This window comes from Quercus suber, unplaced genomic scaffold (genome assembly GCF_002906115.3).
Source record: "Quercus suber isolate HL8 unplaced genomic scaffold, Cork oak 2.0 scaffold_369, whole genome shotgun sequence".
NCBI lineage: Eukaryota > Viridiplantae > Streptophyta > Magnoliopsida > Fagales > Fagaceae > Quercus > Quercus suber.
In genome coordinates this window covers 395,723-421,972 of record NW_027069821.1, presented here as the reverse complement: position 1 = coordinate 421,972, position 26,250 = coordinate 395,723, and the positions used below count along the sequence as shown (strand labels likewise).

Genomic DNA, 26,250 nt, shown 5'->3' with positions numbered 1-26,250 from the left:
TAAATTTATCAAAGAAAAAAAATTAGTAATATTTAATAAATTGAGATAGAGGTGAAAAATTATAAATCACATAAATCTAAAATAAATATAATAATACTTCATAGTTGTTCTAATACTTCATACTTGTTCTCAAAGAACTAAATGGTGCGTTGGTTATGATACTAGCCTTGGTTCTTAAATGAGGCTTGAGGTCTCAGGTTCTATACCATGGTTTTAAAAACTGGTACGGTCAAAGAATCAAAAAAGAGACCAATTATCGGTTTTTTGGTTCGACTGGTCGCACCGACGATCTGACCAGTGATGTTTTTTGGGGAGAAACAGGACACTGCCATTTATTCAAGTAACTAGAAAATCTAAAGAAACAAAAACAGAGATGTTTGGAGGAACATTCTCCATCCAAACCAATAAAGAATAGGAGCTTCTTGCTCTCCTAACTAAAGCATGAGATAAAGAATTGCTTTGCCACCTAACATGAGAGAAAGAATGAGTCCTTAAAGAACCCGTTAACGGTTAACATATAATGTCTTTTACAATATGACGAGAAAGAATTGAAATGCCCCTGGAAGGAGCCTTCATCACCACCTCAGAATCCCCTTTAAAGATTGATTGATGCAGTCCCAGCTCAACAACAAATTGGCAAGCTCTTTTGGCAACCAAAGTCTCCAGTAGGTCCACCGTGGCTAGAAGAGATATTTTTACTGATAAAGCCGCTAGCACCTCACCCTTGTCGTTACATACCACCACCTCAATTCCAGCTTCATTGTTCTCCACAAACGCTGCCATCATCAAAGTTTGTTTTCAATTCATCAGCACCCGAATGTCTCCATTTCACCGTGGCTTTGCACTTCTTTCCCGATGGAACAATAGTCCTTTGATGAAACTCTGAGAGATAATGGGTAGCAAACACTGGGCTAACACAGCGCACGAAGACTGAGATCTTTGATGCCTTTTTTGGAGAAGACCATTAATGAGCATGTCCAATCCAAGGATGAAAATAAGACCAAGGACTTTGTTGATGTCATGTTGGGCTTCATGGGATTCGAAAAATCTGAGAGTATTGAACAGCCCAATATCAAAGCCATAATCTTTGAAATAATTATTATAAGTTTATAACAATCACTTTATCCGAAAACATGATCATAATGATAAAGAATAGCTGTCACAGACTGAAATATATATATATATATATACACACATATACATACTAGTATTATGCTCATGCGATACACGGCTTAATCAAGAATCATGTGTAAACTAAAGAAAATAAGAAAATATTTTTTAATTTAATCAAAATTAAATAATAAAATATATTTAAGTGGTAATCTCAATTTAATAGTTAAGAATTATAAACAACCCAAATGACTAAACATTAAAAATTTACATTAGAATTGAATTTTTGTATTTGAAAGCGAGGGAGGAGGCCCCAAATTTCAACCTATCAAAACAAAATGTGTAAATATAAACTTCAAGATTTTTTTTTGAGAAAAACTAATTGTTAAGACCTTGAAAATAAGTTTGCATCAATAATTGAAAATAGCTTCATTAGCATTGAGATGTGATGAAAATTAAAGAGTAATACATTTTGCAAGGTCCTGCATATCCCTCCTAGGCTGGTTTTGTGAACAACAATCTATATTATGAGTAAATAATGCATTTGGAATATAGAGTATAACTTCAAGGTGTTTAAAACTTCAATGGATCATGCCATATTTTGACAACTATCCTTTTTTTAACCCTACACCTTCAATAAATTTCATTTTAGCAATTATTTTCATATTTGATTCTGGTGTATATTTCAATTGACCCAAACTTCCTAAGCCAACTACATATTTATTCCTCTTGAGAATCCTTTGTTGCGATCATATCCCAATAAATCATAGTGATGAAACTAAGCTGTTTGTTTTTAGATCCCTTAAAACACAATTGGATTAACCTAGTTAATTAGCCAAGTTATTACTCAGTCCAAATTCCATATCTAGGTTAACACAATCATATAATCATATCAATATAAAGTGCAGAATATAAAGAATACAAATATATGATGACCTAGGAAAACCAAACTGGTAAAAAATCTGAGGAGGATTTTACCTAGCTATTCTTAAGGTAAAACTGAATCCACTATAAAAGAATCAAAGTTTTACAATAACGACTTAAACTACTAACATTTTATTGCTACCTCATGTAGAAAACTTACTGATATGGCCACGTGTAAGCTCCGAGACCACGGATTCCTTTCTTAGATTCTCCAGCAAGTACAAGCACTCTCGCTTGTGTATCTTTAAGCTCTTATTGCAGCAACTGAATTAATCATCAAGCTCTCAACATAATCTCCTACTTGATAATCCTAAGCATGTGTGAAGGTAACCATCTCTCAGATCTTACAAAAGATTCACACACACACACAGCAAGTAGAGCAACCTTTTAGAGAGCTTTTGGGTACAAAACCCTAAATACAAAAGAGGCACTCTAATCTCTCTAAAAAACTTACAAAAACGTTTTAGGGTTTCCTTTATATATAAGAGTGTTTTACTTGAAACCCAATACGTTTAAGTAGAGTTTGGGTTAAACTGAAATTTTGCAAAAAAATAAATCTGCACATGGTTCGATCGATTGAGACTAATTTTCGATCGATTGAGCCTTGCAGATTTAGTCCAATAAATTCTACATTCACTCGATTCTAAGTTTACAAATAAACATACTTTGAGCAAGCCTAAACCTAGGCTCTATGTTTTGATCATGGTTTGCCAACATAATACAAATTAAAGTTCTAATACATTAGTTCCTAAAGTCTTAGAACCTAACATAAGCTTCTCAAAGTTTCCTTTAAACTCTATAGCTTCAAAGAGTTCCGATATAGTTACTTGTAGTATAAAAAATATGATGTATTTATGAACATAATGAAACAAGAAAAGAAAAAAAGAATAAAGGATAGAGTTAAATAACCTTGGAGAGGAAAATAGAACTTGGAGCTCTCATTGTAGGCATCCTTAAAGTATCCACACAATCTAGCCTGGTACAGTACACTCTGGTGCTTCCATTGCTAACCCATTTCCTATCGGATTAGGATGCTGATACACCTAGAAACTTAAAAATCAATAAACCCATTAAAGAATAAAACCATCCAAATAAAAATATACACAAAAAAAAAAAACTAAGAATACAAAAAATATAACCTTCATCACAGATTCACAGAGAGAGCATAGTCCGAATGAGAAGTTTGAGGGATGTAGAACAAAAATATTTATAATTATTTTTTTTCCCGATTGATTTTATTCCCTATGATCTAATCGCAAGGTTTAGATGTACTTGAAGGTAAGCAAAAATTGCAACAATTTTTTTAGATAGACACAAACATTGTTCTTATCAACTTTTTCTCTACTAATCTTTGGATAAATACAAAAATTTAATTTGTCTTGTTAACTTTCCTCTATTTATCTTTGGATAGACACAAAAGCTTAATGTTGATATTAACATTTTTTTCCCTTCACTTTATGAATAATTGTAACTGTTGGAAAAACTGGTTTTGAGTCTCATACAAAACCCACAGTGGAAGCAACACAAGGATCTACTTCATTCATGAGAGATAACATGTAACCTTGAATTCTAGAACAAATAATAGAAAGCATACATTGGTGCAGTGAAATTCAAAAACAAGACTTGAGAATACCTTCCATCTTCATCCCAATTTCACATGGTGCCCAAGATGAGTGGTCTCTCAATCAATTCTTGTGTGCGTTGATTTTCTTTTGGAAAAGTGAATTCCAAAATACTTGTAGAGAAAAACTTTTTTTATCTTCTTTTAATCATACGTACATTTAACTGCCTTGGTAGTTACTTTATTTAATAACTCTTATTAAATAAAAACTGATTATCTAATTGGGTTAACCTTTTGATCTAACCCAATTGGGCTTAAGTGTGTGGTTTGGGATGGGACCAAAGGGACTAATAAGGCTCTAGCTCCAATGGGCCTCAGACTTATCTGTCAACTCTTGACAATGCCAAAATTACCATTATTTATATAACAAGTACCACTATGGAAATATAATTGCACTCTAGGCCTTATTAATAAATTATATCCCAAGACTCTAATATGATATCATTTGATCATTCCATGAAATATCCATAGTGAACAAAGTCATAATGAACTGTCACTTTGTAAACAACTATTTTATTCTTTGAGTACCCGGTTTAATCTTTTAGTTATTCATATTTATGAAATTAGATTTCATAAAATATAAACTTTAGTAACTCTTACTAAAGTGGCCGGCCCTGAATAACTAGTTCTTATTAAACTTATCTCAATGAGATATTTCGTGTCTCTATAGAAAGAGATTATGGATTTCATCTTGAGAATATGTGTTCTCTCAACACTACGCATGGTTACCCAACATACTGAGATTTTGACCGTTAAACTAGATCTCACTCCTGATATATCAAAGTAACCTACATTTCATGATCGGATTCACTATCTTCTCAGGATTGAGAGTCTACGAAATTAGAAGTCTTAAGATTAATTATTCATGTGATAGTTGTTAATTGAATAATTAATCTCACAGCGGTCCAGTTCAATATGTCTTACACGCTTAAGACACATCAACACATCAACTAGAAATCTCCACTTCCATTATCAAGACAAACCATCTTAGTTGATGTGTTATGGTCTTCACATATGAAACGCCCAATTTTATCACTGACTATGAACTATATTTTGAGTTTACAAAGAACTTGTGATTTATATCTTCTGTGACCAAACTACATAAATCACATACAATGCATCTTAAGGACTATGATAATGTCCCATTAATTCATTTTTAAATAGTCTCATATAATTAAATAGTTTAATTATTTATAGCATGCCAATAAATTGGATTTTAGGGCATAAACCCTAACAGTAACATGGTGGGAAAGTTTAATTATTAAGAGTTTGAGTTTGAGACAAAGAGTTTAATTAGAATTGATTTTACTTTTTTGATGGCAGGACATCTGGACATGTACTTAGTTCTCACTCCCTAAGAGATTTTTTTTTTTTGGATAGACCCAAGAGAACAAATTTTTTTTAATATAAAAAAGAATGGTTGTACATTAAAAGAAATAAAATTTATTCAAAATTACACTCTTAAATTATATTAAAGATAATTTTCTAGAAAATAAACTTTATTAGCTATACGTTGTTGTTGTTGTTTTTTTTTTTTTTTTTTTTTTAAAATTTTTTTTATGTGTAGTAATTAAAAAATAAGGATTAGATGGAGCTAAACGTGTACTTTTAAGATAAGGATTAGATGAAATTAAGTTAGATGGTAATCAAATTAAGATTTGTCTTAACTTGGAAATTATAGGAGAAGAAGAAGATAAGAATAAAAAAAATTATATCTATTTTTTTTATAGATCAAAAAAATTGCAATTTTTACATGTAGCAATATAATTTTAAAAATATATATATATATGGATTACAAGGACATTTTTTACGTAGGATTAGATGAAGAGTTTGTATTGTAATCAAATTAATATTTTTATCAACTTAAAAATTATAGGAGAAGAAAAATTATATATATATATATATATGTATTTTTTTTTAAATCTAAAAAAATTTCTGCTTAATCAAGAATCATGTGTAAACTAAAGAAAATAAGAAAATATTTTTTAATTTAATTAAAATTAAAAAATAAAATATATTTAATTGGTAAATTTAATAGTTCAGAATTATAAACAACCCAAATTACTAAACATTAAAATTTTACATAAGAATTGAATTTTTTGTATTTGAAAGCAAGGGAGGAGGCAGCAAATTCAACCTATCAAAACAAAATGTGTACATATAAACTTCAACAATTTTTTTTTTTTTTTGAGAAAATCTAAGAGGTAAGACCTGACAATAAGTTTGCATCAATAACTAAAAATAGCTTCATTAGCATTGAGATATGATGAAATTAAAAATTAATACTTTTGTGAGGTCCTGCATATCCCTCTTAGGCTTGTTCTGTGAACAACAATTTATATTATGAGTAAATGATGCATTAGGAATATAGATTATAACTTCAAGGAGTTTAAAAGTTCAATAGATCATGCCATATCTTGACCAATATCCTTTTTTAGCAATTATTTTCTTATTTTATTCCAGTGTATATTTCAATTGAACCAAACTTGCTAGGCCAACTACATTTTTATCCCTCTTGAGAAATCTTTGTTGCGATCATATCCCAATAGATTATGGTTGATGAAGATCTAATTAATTATGTTCTGACAATTTGAGCTTATAGTAACTAAGCTTTTCAAAGTTTCCTTCAAACTCTATGGCTTCAAAGAGTCCAATATAGTTACTTGTAGTATAAAAAATATGATGTATTTTATGAACATAATAAAACAAAAAAGAATAAAAGAATAAAGGATGGAGTTAAATAACCTTGGAGAGGAAAATAGAACTTGCAGTTTTCATTGTAGGCATCCTTAAAGTATCCACACAATCTTGCCTGGTATAATACACTCTGGTGCTCCATTATAGCTTCCGTTGCTAACCCATTTCCTATCGAATAAGGCTGCTGATACACCTAGAAATTGAAAAATCAATAAACCCATTATAGAACAAAACCATCCAACTAAAAATATCAAAAAAACTAAGAATACAAAAATATAACCTTCAAGATAGAGAGAGCATAGTCCGAATGAGAAGTTCGAGGGAGGTGGAGCAAAAATATTTATAATTTAATTTTTTTTTTCCAATTGATTTTATTCCCTATGATCTAATCTCAAGTTTTAGATATACTTGAAGGCAAGCAAAAATTGAAGCAATTTTTTTAGATAGACACAAAATCTTAATCGTTCTTATCAACTTTTTTTCTACTAATCTTTGGATAAATACAAAATTTTAATTTTTCTTATCAACTTTCCTCTATTTATCTTTGGATAGACACAAAATCTTAATGTTGATATTAACATTTTCTTTTCCTTCACTTTATCAATAATTGTAACACAGTGGGGAAAGTTTATTAATTATTAAGAGTTTGAGACAAAGAGTTTAATTAGAATTGATTTTACTTTTTTTGATGGCAAGACATCTAAAGTCAAGGGTTTTGAATTTTTTTTTTTTTTTTTTGAATTGACACAAGAATTTTTTTTTGGTACTGTTTCAGGAAGAGGGTATGAGAGAAAATACCAATGGCTTTGATGACAATGACTATGTCAAAGAGGGTATGTCAATTTGTATACTAATTAGAGATGAAAAATTGAGATTGATGGTACTATCTATAAAGCAATAATATTAATATTAATATTAGTTTTGTAATTGAGGTTTGGGTTCTTAAAAGAAAAAAAAAAAAGAAAAAAGAAAAAGGATCTCTTAGTCTACTACAGTTTGAATTTTGAAACCGTAGTTCCATTAAGATTTTATTTCTAATATGGACCACGTCACCACACGTTAACGCGGTTTTATGGATCATACTATTTTTGTAGACTTTTTCAAAAGGTATGATGATGATGATTATTGATGGTGTTATGTTTCTTACTATGGTCTTGCATGTACAATAAAGAAGCTTAGAGAGGAGCTAAGTAGAGCACTAGTTGAGGCAAATAAGGAAGGTAACAACATTAATGAGGAAGGAATAGGGTCGTTCAATCAGCTAGTAAAGGAGATGACGTCAAAAAGACAAAATGTCAAGGCATTCGCTTTCAAGACCAAGGCTATGGTACTTATATTTCAACTTTTGTCTTTTATTTCTTCTTATTTGGTTTCTGTTATCTTGTCATAGTCATTGTTGGGATGTATAGGGTGACATCATATCTACTATTATAGTTGGCTGGCTTTAATGGGTTTGGGTCTAGGTCTACTCTTTGAATGGAATATGATTTTTATAGTAACCATTTTCTTTTGAATGAACAATATAATAAGTAGTTTCACTATTATATTAAGTGAATTGTCCTTGTCTTGAATAATGAATGTGTGGGAGGTAGAATGGGTACTAAACCAAACCCTAAACACTAGCCATAATCGTTTGAGACAAACATGATCCGTGCTTCACTTAATTTTTGAAACAAACATATAATTATGATGCCTTGTTAATTCTTACCCTTCTTTTTGTATTCAGCAACTTTTTTAAAATTAAAAAAAAAAAAATCATTTCCCTAAAAAACTTTAGATTTTTAATGGCCTTTACTGTTACTTTTCAGGGATCATATTCTTCAATATGCCTTATTTTTTATTCTATTTTTTAAATTGTTGGTTGAGGCCTGCTATGCATCCTCGAAGAATTTATCATTTCATAGAGAAATAGGCCAGTTTGATGCCTAATTCTGCATTTTAAGCAAAACAATTGTATTACAAAGTGTCAATACCTTTGAAGTTAAACACGAAATTTATTTTCAAAATATCCAGCCACAGATGGAGCGCAAGGTACAGTCAACCAGACAGCGTGAGTATGATGGAGCACATACAAGATATCTCAAGCCTTTAAGCCCCAGCTCCCTCTCCCTTCTTAATCATCTCCAAGTCCATATATCCTTGAGGTAATTACCCAATATTTTCATTGCAACTTCTCTAGTTGAATGATAAATATCAAATAAGAATACTTTATGATTTATTGATTTATCATCTCATTTTCATGGGCAACACAGCTGTTTCCAAATCTCAACAAGATAGTGTTCCACAGAACAATTGACTAATAAATGAAGACTTTCATGTTTAGACTTCATTTTCCAATTTCTTATCTTGACAATACAAATTTTAGTCATAGAGGTCATTATCTTGAGGTTTGTAAAACCAAACTCACTAGACACACACACAAACTCACACACATATTTCTCTAGGGTTCTATTTCCAGTCAATTTTTTCATTTACTTCCAAGCATTTTCCATTTGGCCAAGAAAAAAAAAAAAACTATAGCTGCATTTTAAAAATGCGGCTATAGCCAAATTCAAAAAAAATAAAAAAACAAAAAAAATAAAACAAAAACAAAAACAAAAACAAAAACAAAACAAAAGGGTTATAGCCACGTTTTTAAAATGTGACTACAGCTGTCCCCTATAACTGCCTTTCATAAATGCAGTTAAAATATGTCCTATAGCCGCGTTTCTAAAAACGAAGCCATTGGTCTTGGCCTATAGCCACATTTGTAAAAACACGGCTATAGATCCCTTAGACCTATAGTTACAGGTTTTAGGCCACAGCTGAAAACACGGCTTAAAAGATGGAGCACGAGGTACAGTCAACCAGATAGCGTGAGTATGATGGAGCATATACAAGATATCTCAAGCCTTTAAGCCCCAGCTCCCTCTCCCTTCCTAAACATCTCCAAGTCCATATATCCCTGAGGTAATTACCCAATATTTTCACTGCCTTTTCTCTAGTTGAATGATAAATATCAAATATGAATACTTTATGAATTATTGATTTATCATCTCATTTTAAAGGGCCACACAGCTGTTTCCAAATCTCAACAAGATAGTGTTCCACACAGCTATTGACTAATAAATGAAGACTTTCACGTTTAGACTTCCTTTTCCAATTTCTTATCATGACGATACAAATTTTAGTCATAGAGATCATTATCTTGAGGTTTGAAAAACCAAACTCACTAGGCACACACACATACTTCTCTAGGGTTCTATTCCTAGTCAATTTTTTCATTTACTTCCAAGCATTTTCCATCTGGCCAAGAAAAAAAAAAAAACTATAGCCGTATTTTAAAAATGCGGCTATAGCCAAATTAAAAAAAAAAAAAAAAAAAACAAAAACATAACAAAAGGGTTATAGCCACGTTTTTAAAATGTTGCTATAGCTGTCCCCTATAACTGCCTTTCATAAATGCAGTAAAAATATGTCCTATAGCCGCGTTTCTAAAAACGAAGCCATTGGTCTTGGCCTATAGCCACATTTNCCAGACAACGCTGAATATGATGGAGCACATACAAGATATCTCAAGCCTTTAAGCCCCAGCTCCCTCTCCCTTCTTAATCATCTCCAAGTCTATATATCCCTTAGGTAATTACCCAATATTTTCACTACATCTTCTCTAGTTGAATGATGATATGAAATATGAATACTTTATGATTTATTGATCTATCATCTCATTTACATGGGCCACACAGCTGTTTCCAAATCTCAACAAGATAGTGTTCCACAGAACTATTGACTAATAAATGAAGACTTTCATGTTTAGACTTCCTTTTCCAATTTCTTATCTTTACAATACAAATTTTAGTCGATGAGGTCATTATCTTGAGGTTTTTAAAACCAAACTTATTGGACACACATACAAACTCACACACATTTATCTAGGGTTCTATTTCCAGTCAATTTTTTCATTTACTTCCAAGCACATTCCATCTGGCCAAGAAAAAAAAAAAAAGCACTATAGCCGCATTGTAAAAATACGGCTATTGCAAAATTCAAAAAATAAAAATAAAAACTAAAACAAAACAGAACAAAAACAAAAAACAAAAGGGTTAAAGCCACGTTTTTAAAATGTGGCTATAGCTGTCCCCTATAACCGCAGTCGTAAATGCAGTTAAAATATGTCCTATAGCCGCGTTGCTAAAAACGAAGCCATTGGTCTTGGCCGATAGCTACATTTGTAAAAACGCGACTGTAGATCCCTCAGACCTATAGTTACAGGTTTTAGGCTACAGCTGAAAACGCGGCTTAAAACATGGAGCGCAAGGAACCGTCAACCAAATAGCGAGAGTATGATGGAGCACATACGAGATATCTCAAGCCTTTAAGCCCTAGCTCCCTCTCCCTTCTTAATCATCTCCAAGTCCATATATCCCTAAGGTAATTACCGAATATTTTCACCGCATCTTCTCTAGTGAATGATAAATATCAAATATGAATGCTTTATGATTTATTGATTTATCATCTCATTTTCATGGGACACACAGCTGTTTCTAGCTCTCACCAAGATTTGTTCCACAGAACTATTGACTAATAAAGGCGGACTTTCTTGTTTACACTTCCATTTCCAATTTCTTATCTTGACGTTACAAATATTTTCATAGAGGTCATTTTCTTGAGCTCTTCAAAACCAAACTCACTAGACACACACACAGACTCTCACACATATTTATCTAGGGTTCTATTTCCAACCAATTTTTTCATTTACTTCCAAGCATTTTCCATCTGGCCAAAAAAAAAAAAAACTATAGCAGCATTTTAAAAATGCGACTATAGCCAAATTAAAAAAATAATAAAATAAAAACAAAACAAAAACAAAACAAAAACAAAACAAAAGTGTTATAGCCACGTTTTTAAAATGTGGCTATAGCCCTCCCGTATAATTGCCTTTCATAAATGTAGTTAGAATATGTCCTTTACCCGTGTTCTAAAAACGAAGCCATTGGCCTCGGCCTATAGCCACATTTGTAAAAACGCAGCTATAGATCTGTCAAACCCATACTTACAGGTTTCAGGCCACAGCTGAAAATTCGGCTTAAAAGATAGAGCCCAAGGTACAGTCAACCAGACAGCGTGGGTATGATGGAGCGCATACAAGATATCTCAAGCCTTTAAGCCCCAGCTCCCTCTCCCTTCTTAATCATCTCCAACTCTATATATCCCTAAGGTAATTACCAATATTTTCACTACATCTTCCCTAGTTGAATGGTAAATATCAAATATGATTACTTTATGATTTATTGATTTATCATCTCATTTTCATGGGCCACACAGCTGTTTCCAAATCTCAAAAGATAGTGTTGCACACAGCTACAGACTAATAAATGAAGGCTTTCACATTTAGACTTCCTTTTGTAATTTCTTATCTCAACGATACAAATTTTAGTCATAGAGGTCATTATCTTGAAGTTTGTAAACCAAACTCACTAGGCACACACACAAACTCACAAACATATTTATCTAGGGTTCTATTTCTAGTCAATTTTTTCATTTACTTCCAAGCATTTTCCATTTGGCCAAGAAAAAAAAACTAAAGCCGCATTTTAAAAATGCGAGCTGCTATAGCCAATTTCAAAAAAAAAAAAAAATTAAATAAGAAAAATAGAACAAAACAAAACAAAAACTAAACAAAAGGGTTATAGCCACGTTTTTAAAATATGGCTATAGCTGTCCCCTATAATCGCCTTTCATAAATGCTGTTAAAATATGTCCTATATCTGCGTTTCTAAAAATGAAGCCATTGGTCTTGGCCGATAGCCACATTTGTAAAAACATGGCTATAGTTCCCTCAGACCTGTAGTTACAGGTTTTAGGGCACAGCTAAAAACGCGGCTTAAAGATGGAGCGTAAGGTATGGTCAACCAGACAGCGTGAGTATGATGGAGCACATACAAGATATCTCAAGCCTTTAAGCCCCAGCTCCGTCTCCCTTCTTAATCATCTCCAAGTCTATATATCCTTGAGGTAATTACCCAATATTTTCACTGCATCTTCTCTAGTTGAATGATAAATATCAAATATGAATACTTTATGATTTATTGATTTATCATCTCATTTTCATAGGCCACACAGCTGTTTCAAAATCTCAACAAGATAGTGTTCCACACAGCTATTGACAAATAAATGAAGACTTTCACGTTTAGACTTCCTTTTCCAATTTCTTATCTTGACGATACAAATTTTAGTCACAGAGGTCATTATCCTGAGGTTTGTAAAACCAAACTCACTAGACACAAACACAAACTCACACACATATTTATCTACGGTTCTGTTACCAGTCAATTTTTTCATTTACTTACAAGCACTTTCCATCTAGCCAAGAAAAAAAAAAAACAATAATAGCCGCATTTTAAAAATGCGGCTAAAGCCAAATTAAAAAAAAAATAAAAAGTAAAATAAAAAACAAATCAACACAAAACAAAAACAAAAACAAAACAAAAGGGTTATAGCCACATATTTAAAATGTGGCTATAGCTGTCCCCCATAACCGCCTTTCACAAATGAAGTCAAAATATGTCCTATAGCCGCATTTCTAAAAACGAAGCCATTGGTCTTGGCCGATAGCCACATTTGAAAAAACGCGACTATAGACCCCTCAGACCTATAGTTACAAGTTTTAGGCAACAGCTAAAAACGCGACTTAAAAGATGGAGCGCAAGGTACAGTCAACCAGACAACGTGAATATGATGGAGCACATACAAGATATCTCAAGCCTTTAAGCCCCAGCTCCCTCTCCCTTCTTAATCATCTCCAAGTCTATATATCCCCGAGGTAATTACCCAATATTTTCACTACATCTTCTCTAGTTGAATGATAAATATCAAATATGAATACTTTATGATTTATTGATCTATCATCTCATTTACATGGGCCACACAGCTGTTTCCAAATCTCAACAAGATAGTATTCCACACAACTATTGACTAATAAATGAAGACTTTCACGTTTAAACTTCCTTTTCCAATTTCTTATCTTGACGATACAAATTTTAGTCATAGAGGTCATTATCTTGAAGTTTGTAAAACCAAACTCACTAGACACACACACAAACTCACACACATATTTATCTAGGGTTCTATTTCCAGTCAATTTTTTCATTTACTTCCAAGCACATTCCATCTGGCCAAGAAAAAAAAAAAGAACTATAGCCGCATTGTAAAAATGCGACTATAGCAAAATTCAAAAAAAATAAAAAATAAAAAATAAAACAAAACAAAACAAAAACAAAAACAAATGCAAAACAAAAGGGTTATAGCCACGTTTTTAAAATGTGGCTATAGCTGTCCCCTATAACCGCCAGTCATAAATGCAGTTAAAATATGTCCTATAGCCGCGTTGCTAAAAACGAAGCCATTGGTCTTGGCCGATAGCCACATTTGTAAAAACACGACTATAGATCCCTCAGACCTATAGTTACAAGTTTTAGGCCACAGCTAAAAACGCGGCTTAAAAGATGGAGCGCAAGGAACAGTCAACCAAACAGCAAGAGTATGATGGAGCACATACAAGATATCTCAAGCCTTTAAGCCCCAGCTCCCTCTCCCTTCTTAATCATCTCCAAGTCCATATATCCCTGAGGTAATTACCCAATATTTTCACCGCATCTTCTCTAGTTGAATGATAAATATCAAATATGAATACTTTATGATTTATTGATTTATCATCTCATTTTCATGGGACACACAACTGTTTCCAACTCTCAACAAGATAGTGTTCCACACAACTATTGACTAATAAAGGAAGACTTTCATGTTTACACTTCCATTTCCAAAATCTTATCTTGACGATACAAATTTTAGTCATAGAGGCCATTATCTTGAGGTCTGCAAAACCAAACTCACTAGACACACACACAAACTCACACACATATTTATCTAGGGTTCTATTTCCAATCAATTTTTTCATTTACTTCCAAGCATTTTCCATCTGGCCAAGAAAAAAAAAAACTATAGCAGCATTTTAAAAATGCGACTATAGCCAAATTAAAAAAATAATAAAATAAAAAACAAACCAAAAACAAAAACGAAAACAAAACAAAAGTGTTATAGCCACGTTTTTAAAATGTGGCTATAGCTGTCCCGTATAACTGCCTTTCATAAATGTAGTTAGAATATGTCCTATACCCATTTTCTAAAAACGAAGCCATTGGCCTCGGCCTATAGCCACATTTGTAAAAACGCGGCTATAGATCTGTCAGACCCATACTTACAGGTTTCAGGCCACAGCAGAAAATGCGGCTCAAAAGATGGAGCCCAAGGTACAGTCAACCAGACAGCATGGGTATGATGGAGCGCATACAAGATATCTCAAGCCTTTAAGCCCCAGCTCCCTCTCCCTTCTTAATCATCTCCAACTCTATATATCCCTAAGGTAATTACCCAATATTTTCACTACATCTTCCCTAGTTGAATGGTAAATATCAAATATGAATACTTTATGATTTATTGATTTATCATCTCATTTTCATGGGCCACAGAGCTGTTTCCAAATCTCAACAAGATAGTGTTCCAGATAGCTATTGACTAAGAAACGAAGGCTTTCACGTTTAAACATCCTTTTCCAATTTCTTATCTTGACGATACAAATTTTAGTCATAGATGTCATTGTCTTGCGGTTTGTAAAACCAAACTCACTAGACACACACACAAACTCACACACATAATTATCTAGGGTTCTATTTCCTGTCAATTTTTTCATTTACTTCCAAGCACTTTCCATCTGGCCGTGAAAAAAAAAAAAAAAAACTATAGCCGCATTTTGAAAATGCAACTATAGCCAAATTCAAAAAAATAAAATAAAATAAAAAATAAAACAATACAAACCAAAAACAAAACAAAAGGGTTATAGCCACATTTTCAAAATGTGGCTGTAGCTGTCCCCTATAACCGCCTTTCATTAAAGCAGTTAAATTTGTCCCATAGCCGCGTTTCTAAAAACGAAGCTATTGGTCTTGGCCTATAGCCACATTTGTAAAAACGCGGCTATAGATCCATCAGACCCATAGTAACAGGTTTCAGGCCACAGCTGAAAATGTGGCTTAAGAGATGGTGCCCAAGGTATAGTCAACCAGACAGCGTGAGTATGATGGAGCACATACAAGATATCTCAAGCCTTTAAGCCCAGCTCCCTCTCCCTTCTTAATCATCTCCAAGTCTATATATCCCTAAGGTAATTACCTTGTATTTTCACTGCATCTTCTCTAGTTGAATGATCAATATCAAATATGAATACTTTATGACTTATTGATTTATCTTCTCATTTTCACAGTCCACATAGTTGTTTACAAATCTCAGCATGATAGTGTTCCATATAGCTATTGACTAATAAATGAAGACTTTCCCGTTTAAACTTCCTTTTCCAATTTCTTATCTTGATGATACAAATTTTAGTCATAGAGGTCATTGCCTTGAGGTTTGTAAAAACGAACTCACTAGACACACATACAAACTCACGCACATATTTATCTAGGGTTCTATTTCCAATCAATTTTTTCATTTACTTACAAGCATTTTCCATCTGGGTAGAAAAAAAAAAAAAAAAAAAACNGTGGAACACTATCTTGTTGAGAATTGGAAACAGTGGTGTGGCCCATGAAAATGAGATGATAAATCAACAAATCATAAAGTATTCATATTTGATATTTATCATTCAACTAGAGAAGATGCAATGAAAATATTGGGTAATTACCTCAGGGATATATAGACTTGGAGATGACTAAGAAGGGAGAGGGAGCTGGGGCTTAAATGCTTGAGATATCTTGTATGTGCTCCATCATACTCACGCTGTCTGGTTGACGGTACCTTGCGCTCCATCTTTTAAGCCACGTTTTCAGCTGTGGCCTAAAACCTGTAACTATAGGTCTAAGAATCTATAGCCGTTTTTACAAATGTGGCTATAGGCCAAGACCAATGGCTTCGTTTTTAGAAACGCGGCTCATAGGACATATTTTAACTGCATTTATGAAAGACGGTTATAGGGGACAGCTATAGCCACATTTTAAAAACGTGGCTATAACCTTTGTTTGCATTTGTTTTTGTTTTGTTTTGTTTTGTTTTATTTTTTATTTTTTATTTTTTTGAATTGGCTATAGTCACATTTTAAAATGCGGCTATAGTGATACAAATTTTAGTCATAGAGGTCATTATCTTGAGGTTTGTAAAACCAAACTCACTAGACACACACACAAACTCACGCACATATTTATCTAGGGTTCTATTTCCAATCAATTTTTTCATTTACTTCCAAGCATTTTCCATCTGGCCAAGAAAAAAAAAAAAAAAAACTACAGCCGCATTTTAAAAATGCTGCTATAGCCAATTTCAAAAAAAAAAAAAAAATTAAATAAGAAAAATAGAACAAAACAAAACAAAAACTAAACAAAAGGGTTATAGCCACGTTTTTAAAATATGGCTATAGCTGTCCCCTATAATCGCCTTTCATAAATGCTGTTAAAATATGTCCTATAGCCGCGTTTCTAAAAACGAAGCCATTGGTCTTGGCCTATAGCCTCATTTGTAAAAACGCGGCTGTAGATCCCTCAGACCTATAGTTACAGGTTTTAGGCCACAGTTGAAAACGCGGCTGAAAAAAGCGTAGCTATAGGGCAAATGGACCTATATCCACGTTTTCAAGAGCTATAGCCGTGTTTTAAAAACGCGGCTATAAGACCTTTGTTTTGTAGTGTACTTCTGGACAGGTAATATAATTTTTACGTGTAGTAATATAATTTATCTAATATATATATATATATATATTGATTAGATGGACATATTTTACGTTGGATTAGATGAAGAGTTTGGATTGTAATCAAATTAATATTTTTATCAACTTAGAAATTGTAGAAAAAAAACTATATAATTTTTTAAAAATCTAAAAAAATTTCTGTAATTTCGTGAAACCACTTGGTACAACCACAACTTCTATGCCCAATTTTTATTATATAGAATATGATATATATATATATAGAATGTCATAAACCCTGCCATTCTTTCGCTATTTTTTTTTTCCTTTTATCCTTTTCCAATAGTGAACATGATAGGGACACATTGAACGGTTAGAAACGAAAAAGACAAACAAAATATTATTAGAAAATTAACTTAATAAAATTTGCCAGCGATCGATGTCGATGCAACCATGGCGCCAAGGAAGTACTGACAGACAATGAGGCATGAGCCAATAATAGAAAAAAATAAATCTTGCAATAAATCTTGGTCCCATGCATAAATATTCCGCAGGCTCATCTCCTTTGTCAAATGTGAAAATGACAGCCGTGCCGCGTAAAGCATTTTTGTTTTTCAATTTGCTATTGCCTTCAAATTTTCTGCTCCTCAAAATCTTATTTACTAGAGCATCTACATCAATGGATGCAAAATTCTCATCTATTTTACATAAAAAAATTACTTTTTCTATTTTACACATTCATTCTTATAAAACACCCACATCAGTTTATTTATTTTACACAATATTAATTCTTTTACAATTTTTTATTATTCCCTCCCTCACTGCGCCTCTCTCTCACAGACCCACAGTCCGTCACTGTCAACGATCACTCCACACCCAACCACCATCACCACCATCATCACCACCCAACCAGCATCATCAAGGAAAACCCACTCAATTTGAAACCCATTCAATCCCAAACCCATTAATCACCCACCCAACCCGAAACCCAGTCAAGCCAAATCATCATCCACCCAATCAGCAGCAAGATCATCAAAACCCATCAATGAACCAGAAAAGCCAAGCCAATCAACCTAAAGACCCACCGACACACACCCACAATCAACCAAAAAACCAGAAAAAAAAAAAAAGCAACCAACAGATCGGAGCGAGATCGACGCCTCCGGCCTGAGCAAGATCGATGCCTAGCAGTGCCGACACCTCCTCACGACGGCCGCCGCCATGTGCTCCATCCTCAGAGCGAGCACCGATTCTCTGCAGAACTTGATCTAGGATCGTTTGGCTAAACCCACCTCGTAGTCCACTGCTGCCACGAACTTTGCTAAAGGAGGAGAAGGGATCGCCATTGAAGTTGGCAAATTGTTGAATCGAGAAGAGCAGCGGAGGCGAGTTGAGAGGTAGTGAGGAAGGGGTTTGATCGGGGTTTTTAGGGAGAAGAGGAAGCGCATCAGATAGAGTGGGAGAGAGAAAAAATTACTAAACTAATGGATACACGAGCTACAGTGACCGTGGATATATCACGGTCACTGTAGCATTTGCATATTTATGCATAACTTTACACAACTTTACATCTACTAATTGGGAGATTTTTTGGCCAAAATGTGTAAAATAAATGAAATTTTGTATTATTCAAGAGTATCCACCAACTGATGTGGATGCTCTAACAAAACAAGAAGCTTGATAATGTTTATAGGGTCCAAAATCTTTTACACGGAGGAGTGTTTTAACTCACGCGCTATCGTATTCGTATTCGCCTTTAATTTTTTGGTCAAAAAATGTGGCGTTTAAACATTAAATTCCAAACCATTCTCACTGTTTTTTCGAAAAAATCCAAAACAAAGACATGCTTATCTTGAATCCTTGATATAATCGTGGTACTCCGTTGTTGGTACTTAGTACAACTTGAAATCAGATTTGCGAATCTCCAATTTTTTTTTTTTTTTTCATAAAATGTTAAAATGATTATCAACTTATTTTAATTAAAAAAAAATGACTTACAAATTAACTTGACAATGCTTACAATCAATGTTATTTCAACAAAAAAATATACACTAGCCTCGTCACACACGCTTTGCACTTGGATGAGACTCTTTTTTTATTTTGACTTTAATGTAATTTTTCATTTGAATTTATCTATTGTTAGTGGGGTTATATTGGAAGGGTTTTCTCAAAAAAAAAAAAAAAAAAAATTAATGAAAGGAATTTTTAAGAAACTAAAATTGAGGATTTAAAATAAAGTAAACAGCTTGGTTTAATGTGTGCTAGCTTTTAGGGGAAAAAACGTATCAAACATTCGTGAGATATATTTAAATAGAGTATGCTAATTTTTAGGGAAAAAAAAATTCTCCGGTTGTTTTTTTTTTTTTTTTTGAATTACAATTTTAACCCTAATTTTTAACGCCAATAGGAACCATATGGAGCAAAGGCCAAGCCCTTTTGCTCATAAGAGATGTGCTTTGCAGCCTCATTAGGTGGTCTACTTGCAAAAACAAGGTCATGTGTTTTAAGAATAGCTTGGCAGCTTGAGGGATGAGACAACAATGGTAGGTACCATTCCTAAGCGCAAATGCATGATAGGACCGTGTTTTTGTGCTAGTTGATGAAGATCTTGATGAGGGAATTCTCCTAACATATGAAGGTTCCCAAGATAGGGACCCTCTTGGACCAGGAGGTAATTTCTTCTTCTTGGTCTTGCTTTTCCATTGTACTAGGATATAAGCAAGCAAAACAAGTGAGAGTATGATCCATGTCCAAGCCATGGTGGTGAAGGCAAGCTCAGTTGCAACATATGGAGTTGTTATTTATGACATGGAAATCGTACAAACGGACAATAAACTTTAGATAAGTCCAATGCCGACGTATAGAGTTATTATTATTATTATTTTTTAATTTATTAAAACACTAAGTAAGTATTAAGTGTCAAGTAATTGGACAAAGAGTTGATTGGATAAAGTTTATAAGGTGTGGTTCTCACTCATCCCTCGGCAATTTGAGATTTAGTCTATACCATTCCATCATTGATTTTTTGTTTTTGTTTTTTGGTTTTTTCTCTTTTACTAATTGAGTGAGAAATAAGAGTAATTATTTTAAAATTTAAGAGTATGGGTAAAAAAGAGAGTAATTACTTTGTATATTTGTTGATGTGAAGTTGTATTATAGGATTATCCGATAAATTTTTATTACGATGAAATATTATCTACTTCTCATTTCTCTCTCTTTTACAGATTGAGTATTTTTTTAGATGTCTAATTATCATTTCTCTTCTCTTTTACAGATTGAGTATTTTTTTTTTTTTAGTTGTTTAATTAAAAGAATGGTAAATGTATAGGATAAAATAAATAAATAAATAAATAAGAAAGTGATCTTATACTACAATTTTTGAAATAGGATTTTCACTATTAAAACTTTATTTCTTAGATATAAAGGTTTTCAAACTGAAACGTAATTTAAAATTTAAAATGACTTAGCTATCTACACACTTTTAAGTTTATAATATTTAACATAAATTATAAAGTAAATCAATTCTAAATGTAGATGATCATTTTTCACAAATTTTACTTATATAAATTTTATAAATTGATGTGTTATTCATAAAAAAATCTATATATTCTTTTTATAAAAAAATTAAAAAAAAAAAAAAAAGAGTAAAGATATGTATGTGTATGTGTGCGTGTGTAATATATTATCTCTATATATTAAGAAGATTCAGAAAGTTAGTTATAACTTCAAAAAATGTCAAAAATACCTCATAATCTAATTAGATAATACTTATACTTAAAAAAAAAAAAAAAAAAAACTACTGGAGAATTTTTTTTCCCCCTAAAAATTAGCATACTCTATTTAAATATATTTCACGAATGTTTGATACATTTTTTCCCCTAAAAGCTAGCACACATTAAATCACGCTGTTTAAATCCTAAATATAACCCCACTAACAATAGATAAATTCAAATTGAAAAATTACATTAAAGTCAAAATAAAAAAAGAGTTTCATCCAAGTGCAAAGCGTGTGTGACGAGGCTAGTGTATATTTTTTTTGTTGAAATAACATTGATTGTAAGCATTGTCAAGTTAATTTGTAAGTCATTTTTTTTAATTAAAAAAAGTTGATAATAATTTTAACATTTTATGAAAAAAAAAAATGGAGATTCGCAAATCTGATTTCAAGTTGTACTAAGTACCAACTACGGAGTACCACGATTATATCAAGGATTCAAGATACGCATGTCTTTGTTTTGGATTTTTTCGAAAAAACAGTGAGAATGGTTTGGACTTTAATGTTTAAACGCCACATTTTTTGACCAAAAAATTAAAGGCGAATACGAATACAATAGCGCGTGAGTTAAAACACTCCTCCGTGTAAAAGATTTTGGACCCTATAAACATTATCAAGCTTTTTGTTTTGTTAGAGCATCCACATCAGTTGGTGGATAGCCTTGAATAATACAAAATTTTATTTATTTTACACATTTTGGCCAAAAAATCTTCCACATCAGTGGATGTAAAGTTGTGTAAAGTTATGCATAAATATGCAAATGCTAAAGTGACCNGCAATTGATTGGATGCTCACGGAACTAATCAGGCATCCTCGTATAATGAAGAAAGTTCAAAAGGAGTTGGAAAATGTGGTGGGCTTAGAGAGGATGGTAGATGAATCTGACTTGGATAGCTTGGAGTACTTGGACATGGTTGTAAAAGAAACCATGAGGCTACATCCAGTAGCACCTTTGTTGATACCTCATGAGTCATTGGAAGATTGCACTATCAATGATTACCACATACCTCGTAAGTCTAGACTCTTAATAAATGTATGGGCAATTGGGAGAGACCCAAGTGTTTGGACTGAGCCAGATAAGTTTAATCCAGAGAGATTTGTTGGGAGTAACATAGATCTTAGAGGACATGACTTTGAGCTTATCCCATTTGGGTCTGGGAGAAGAAGCTGTCCAGGAATGCAATTGGGTCTAACTGTGGTTCGGCTAGTGTTAGCACAACTTGTTCATTGCTTTGATTGGGAGCTTCCTAATGACATGTTGCCAACGGAGTTGGACATGACCGAAGAGTTTGGTCTCACAACTCCTAGAGCCAAGCACCTACTTGCTATTCCTACTTATCGCCTTCACAAGTGACAATGTGTTCTTTTTGGTTTTTGTTGTCTAGACTACTAATTAAAGTGCCAGTATGAATGTCTAGATTTGTGGTTGTTTACTTCTACTGCATTTGCCCATTTTGTGGATCATATTTTCTGCTGTACCTACCTATCATGTACAACTCTATAAGCTACCATATACCTGGTGTTCCTTACTCATGGAAAAGTGTCGAAGAATTAATTAACCTTGATTTTACATCATTTAATTTTGAGGTTTGTTTTGTTGTTCCTCTTATACAACCATACATGCATGTGAGAAGATCCAAATGCTCAAATGCGCAGGTAAAAACTTGATGGAAGTTCCTAACGCACTTTATCCATAAAACCAGTCTGCATTTCCGCTTACTTGTTACAATAATACTTGAATGATAAAATTCATTAATTCTTAACAATTTAACAAATGGGATAACTAGTAGTTTATGATTGTACCAAGCTAAGTGGTCCTAAGTTCAAAGGAAATTGTTTCTCAAAAAGAAGACAAAAAAGTTTGAAAGAGTGGGTTAAACTAATGGTTTCCAGTTTTAGACAATTGATTAATTTCTCTCTTTTCTCTGTAGAAATGTTAGACCTAGTGATTATCAAACGTTAGACTATTCAAGGCACTCCATCCACGCAAACTTGCTACCACAATGCAACGACTTTTGGGCGCATTTGAACTCTAAAGCTATATTAAGGGTTGGGGAAATTGGATACAAAAAGTTTGCCGATGCTCTTATCTTTGTTACAAAATTGCTCCTTAAAAATTAAAAAAAAAGGTGCTAGCTCTAGCGGCTGAGCATGACTTTTTCTACAACAAAGACATCATTGGCATATTATAAAGCTTATTAAGTTTTATGCATGAGGCTTATCTTTTTTTCAAGTTCTATGCATGATTTTTACTACATTTAGTTGTATTTTCATTATTCAAGCGCTATTTCATAACATTGTGAAAGTGTAGTGATTAGCGAAGTAATAATGATAATGTAGTGGTACTAGACCTTGTCTTTGCCCTGGGTGAGTTGCGAACTGAGTTTTCTATCTTGGTATGACCACATGGACACTAACATGAAGCGAACTAAAGACTTTACATAAGAAGAAAAACAAGCTCCATGGCAATGGGCTTCATCTTTGCTACAAATGGGTCCCAAACTATTATCTTACTTAGTTTGTCAATATGGACACTAGCAAAAAGCATGAATAAGACTTGCTAACGCATGAGAGATGAGTTCCACAAAACAAGTAGCCTAGGTAAGTGATTAGCTAAGGTTCTTGTTTCAAATTTGATCTAGTAGTCAACTATCAGACATTAACCAAACTTAGCAAGTTATTAATATTGCAAAAAGCTAATGGCATTTCCTTTGTGGGAAAAACCATGAAAAATAATGACAACATCTCTAAGCAACTCAAGAAACAGAAATATGTAGCATGGTTAGGTGTAGAAACTTCGAAATACTTAAATGTATAAAAGTTTGAAACACTTAAGTAAATTAAGTACAAAACAAGGGCCCCCAAAGTTGGGCAAACTACTAAAATGTTCTTAAATTAACTATAAATAAAAAATAAAAAATAAAAAATAAAAAATAAAAAGAGTTAAACATGATGAGGCTCCTCGGTTGAAGATACAGGAGCAGAGCTAGTCATCTCTCCTCCCAATGCTGTAGTAGGCTCTGCCCCTTCAATAAGAGCGCGCCAGGGAAAAATTAGTTACCATGATGGCTTCCCTTCTCATATTGAGCAAGAATGATATATCATCCCACTTAGCCCAGTGATTCATGTTAGTTGGAAGCAAGAGAGCTTCACCAATACTCTCAGCTACTTTGTCCCCGCGACCCTCTCTCCAGGGCCTAACCCTTTCTATTGCAGGGAGGGGAACCCCATTCACCATGAAGGTGTGAACATAAGTAGGAGCCCCCGCGGCTTCAACCTGATAGTCCTTTAGATCGGGGGGAGAATTTTTGGGATTAAGAGCTGTAGAGAATTGGCCTGCACCCCGAGGACGCATCCAACTAGCCCTAGTTTCACGAGAAGGAATTGCAGCCACCATGGTGGTTGGAGTAGCTTGAGTGGCTACGGGAGCATTAGTAGTTGAGGTAGGAGGGGTTTGAGTCCTAAGCATGATTGGAGTGGCCAAGAGTTATGCAAGGGTGACCCTACTTCTCTGAAGCGTCATCTCGGTTGGAGATTCGTTTAAAGGGATGGCTTCCTAAACATTAGATTCTTCTCGGGGAGGCGAAGGATGGCGAGGAGGAACGCTGCCCGTTTTCTTCTTCTTTCGCTGATGTTGGGGATGGTTCGCAAGGGTAGGAGCAACAATGGTTACTCCTCGCGGGAGTGAAAGAGGGAAGAGAGTTGCTTCGGTACCTTCCTTCTTCTCGGCGGGCGCATTCAGAAGGGGATAAGATATATCCCTTTTTGTGAACGTCTATGTATAGGAGTAGTGGATGCTTTAAGGTAATAGCCTTTCCTGCGGCTTGAAAGCTTCAATACACAAGGGAGTAGCCAAGTATCAAGTAAGTTGCACGGAGTTAACCATCGGTATAGGGATAAATTGGAGAACTCAGTAACCTGTTCAAATCCGTGGAGTTGATTAACTGTCTTTTCTTCTTGAAGGCATGTTTCTCTGAAAAAGAAACAAGCAAAGGTTAGTCATGTAGAATATGAAATACAACTTGGAAAAAAAGATAGAATAATAATAATAAGCTAGTTAAAAGAAAATCCTATCAAGTCTACCCACCAGCTTTACTCGCACTAATGGGGCAATGGATTCTACTGGGGTACCAATTCCCCGAGACGATCAAGTAATCTCCCTTTATTTCCTTATCGAAATCTGGAAGGCCTAAGATAAGCCTCACCTCCCCATGTTGGATCTTAAAGTAATACCCGGAGGTTTTACTGTCTAGAAAACTATAAACGTAGTTGATGTCGTGCTTGGTAAGCTTCAATCCGAGCCTCTTATTAAGGGTTTCTACACTACTAACGATCCTAAAGACATTAAGAGTACATTGGTCCGGACAGGCCTTAAAGTGGCGTAGGAAGTTGGTAAGGAGGTCACTCATGGGGATCCTCACTCCCCCTTCTACAATGGCAACAAGTGGGATTATTGCTCTGCCTTCCCCCCTTGAAAGTATTGTCTCGGATTCTAGGAAATAACTTACTTCTACATCATTAGGAAAGTTATATTTCCTCCTAAACTCAGCTAATCTCTCAAGGGTATCAACCATAGATTTAAATTTCCCAAATTGTAAACAAAAAATAAACTAAGAAGAAAAGTATAAAAGTAAGACTAATCTAAATGAAGAAAAGTTGATGGACTTACAACAGGAAAGCAAAGCAGAAGAAAGGGGGTCCCTGAAGGCCGCCTGAAGATCTTCAGAGAAGGAAGTGATGGAGAGAAAAGAGAAAGAAAATTTTTTCTTAGAGTACTAATAGAATGATAACGAAGGAGATTGAAGAAAGGTTTGGAGTCTCCCTTATATAGGAAAAGTGAGGGAAAGGAAGGGACAGATGAGACCCTTCCTTTCCTGCCTATTTTCTGTTTTCCAAAGGGTCTAGTTGGCTGTCCATTCAGAAACATGCGCTAATGATCATGGGGCAAGAAACACAGGAATGTCTGCTGAATTTATTGCCTAACGCCGCAACTATTCATAAATGCCAGTTAATGATTGGTGTGTTTCTCTCTAACCACACCAGTTATGATGCCTTGGAGATCATGGGGGGCTATTGTGGAGAGTGGAACAGTCACTTCTTGGGCCTAAAGCCCAAGAAGCAATTGGGCCCTGGGAAAGAATTGGGTTTGACCTATGTTTTGAAAGGAAGGCTCAATGGGTAATAAACCATGAAAGAAGGAAAGCTGGGTCATCCCAAGTATTGCAGAAAAAATGGGTGGCACAAGAGATTAGTATCTCGTGGAAAAGGTAGGGTGTCACTTTACCTAAGGTATGGTGCGCAAGTGATCCACATGTGATTTCTAGGAGATTCTTGGGACCACAGGAAAGTTCCAAAACATGCAAGAAGGTTGAAGATCTTTACTTCCGCATTAATGATGGGGCTCTTATCTCA

General features: G+C 33.9%; 1 pseudogene; it reads left to right on the top strand.

The window, feature by feature from the left end:
* The first annotated feature begins 207 nt into the window (after positions 1 to 207).
* LOC111985890 (cytochrome P450 71AU50-like) lies at positions 208 to 22,418 on the top strand (annotated as a pseudogene).
* The last annotated feature ends 3,832 nt before the right edge of the window (positions 22,419 to 26,250 follow it).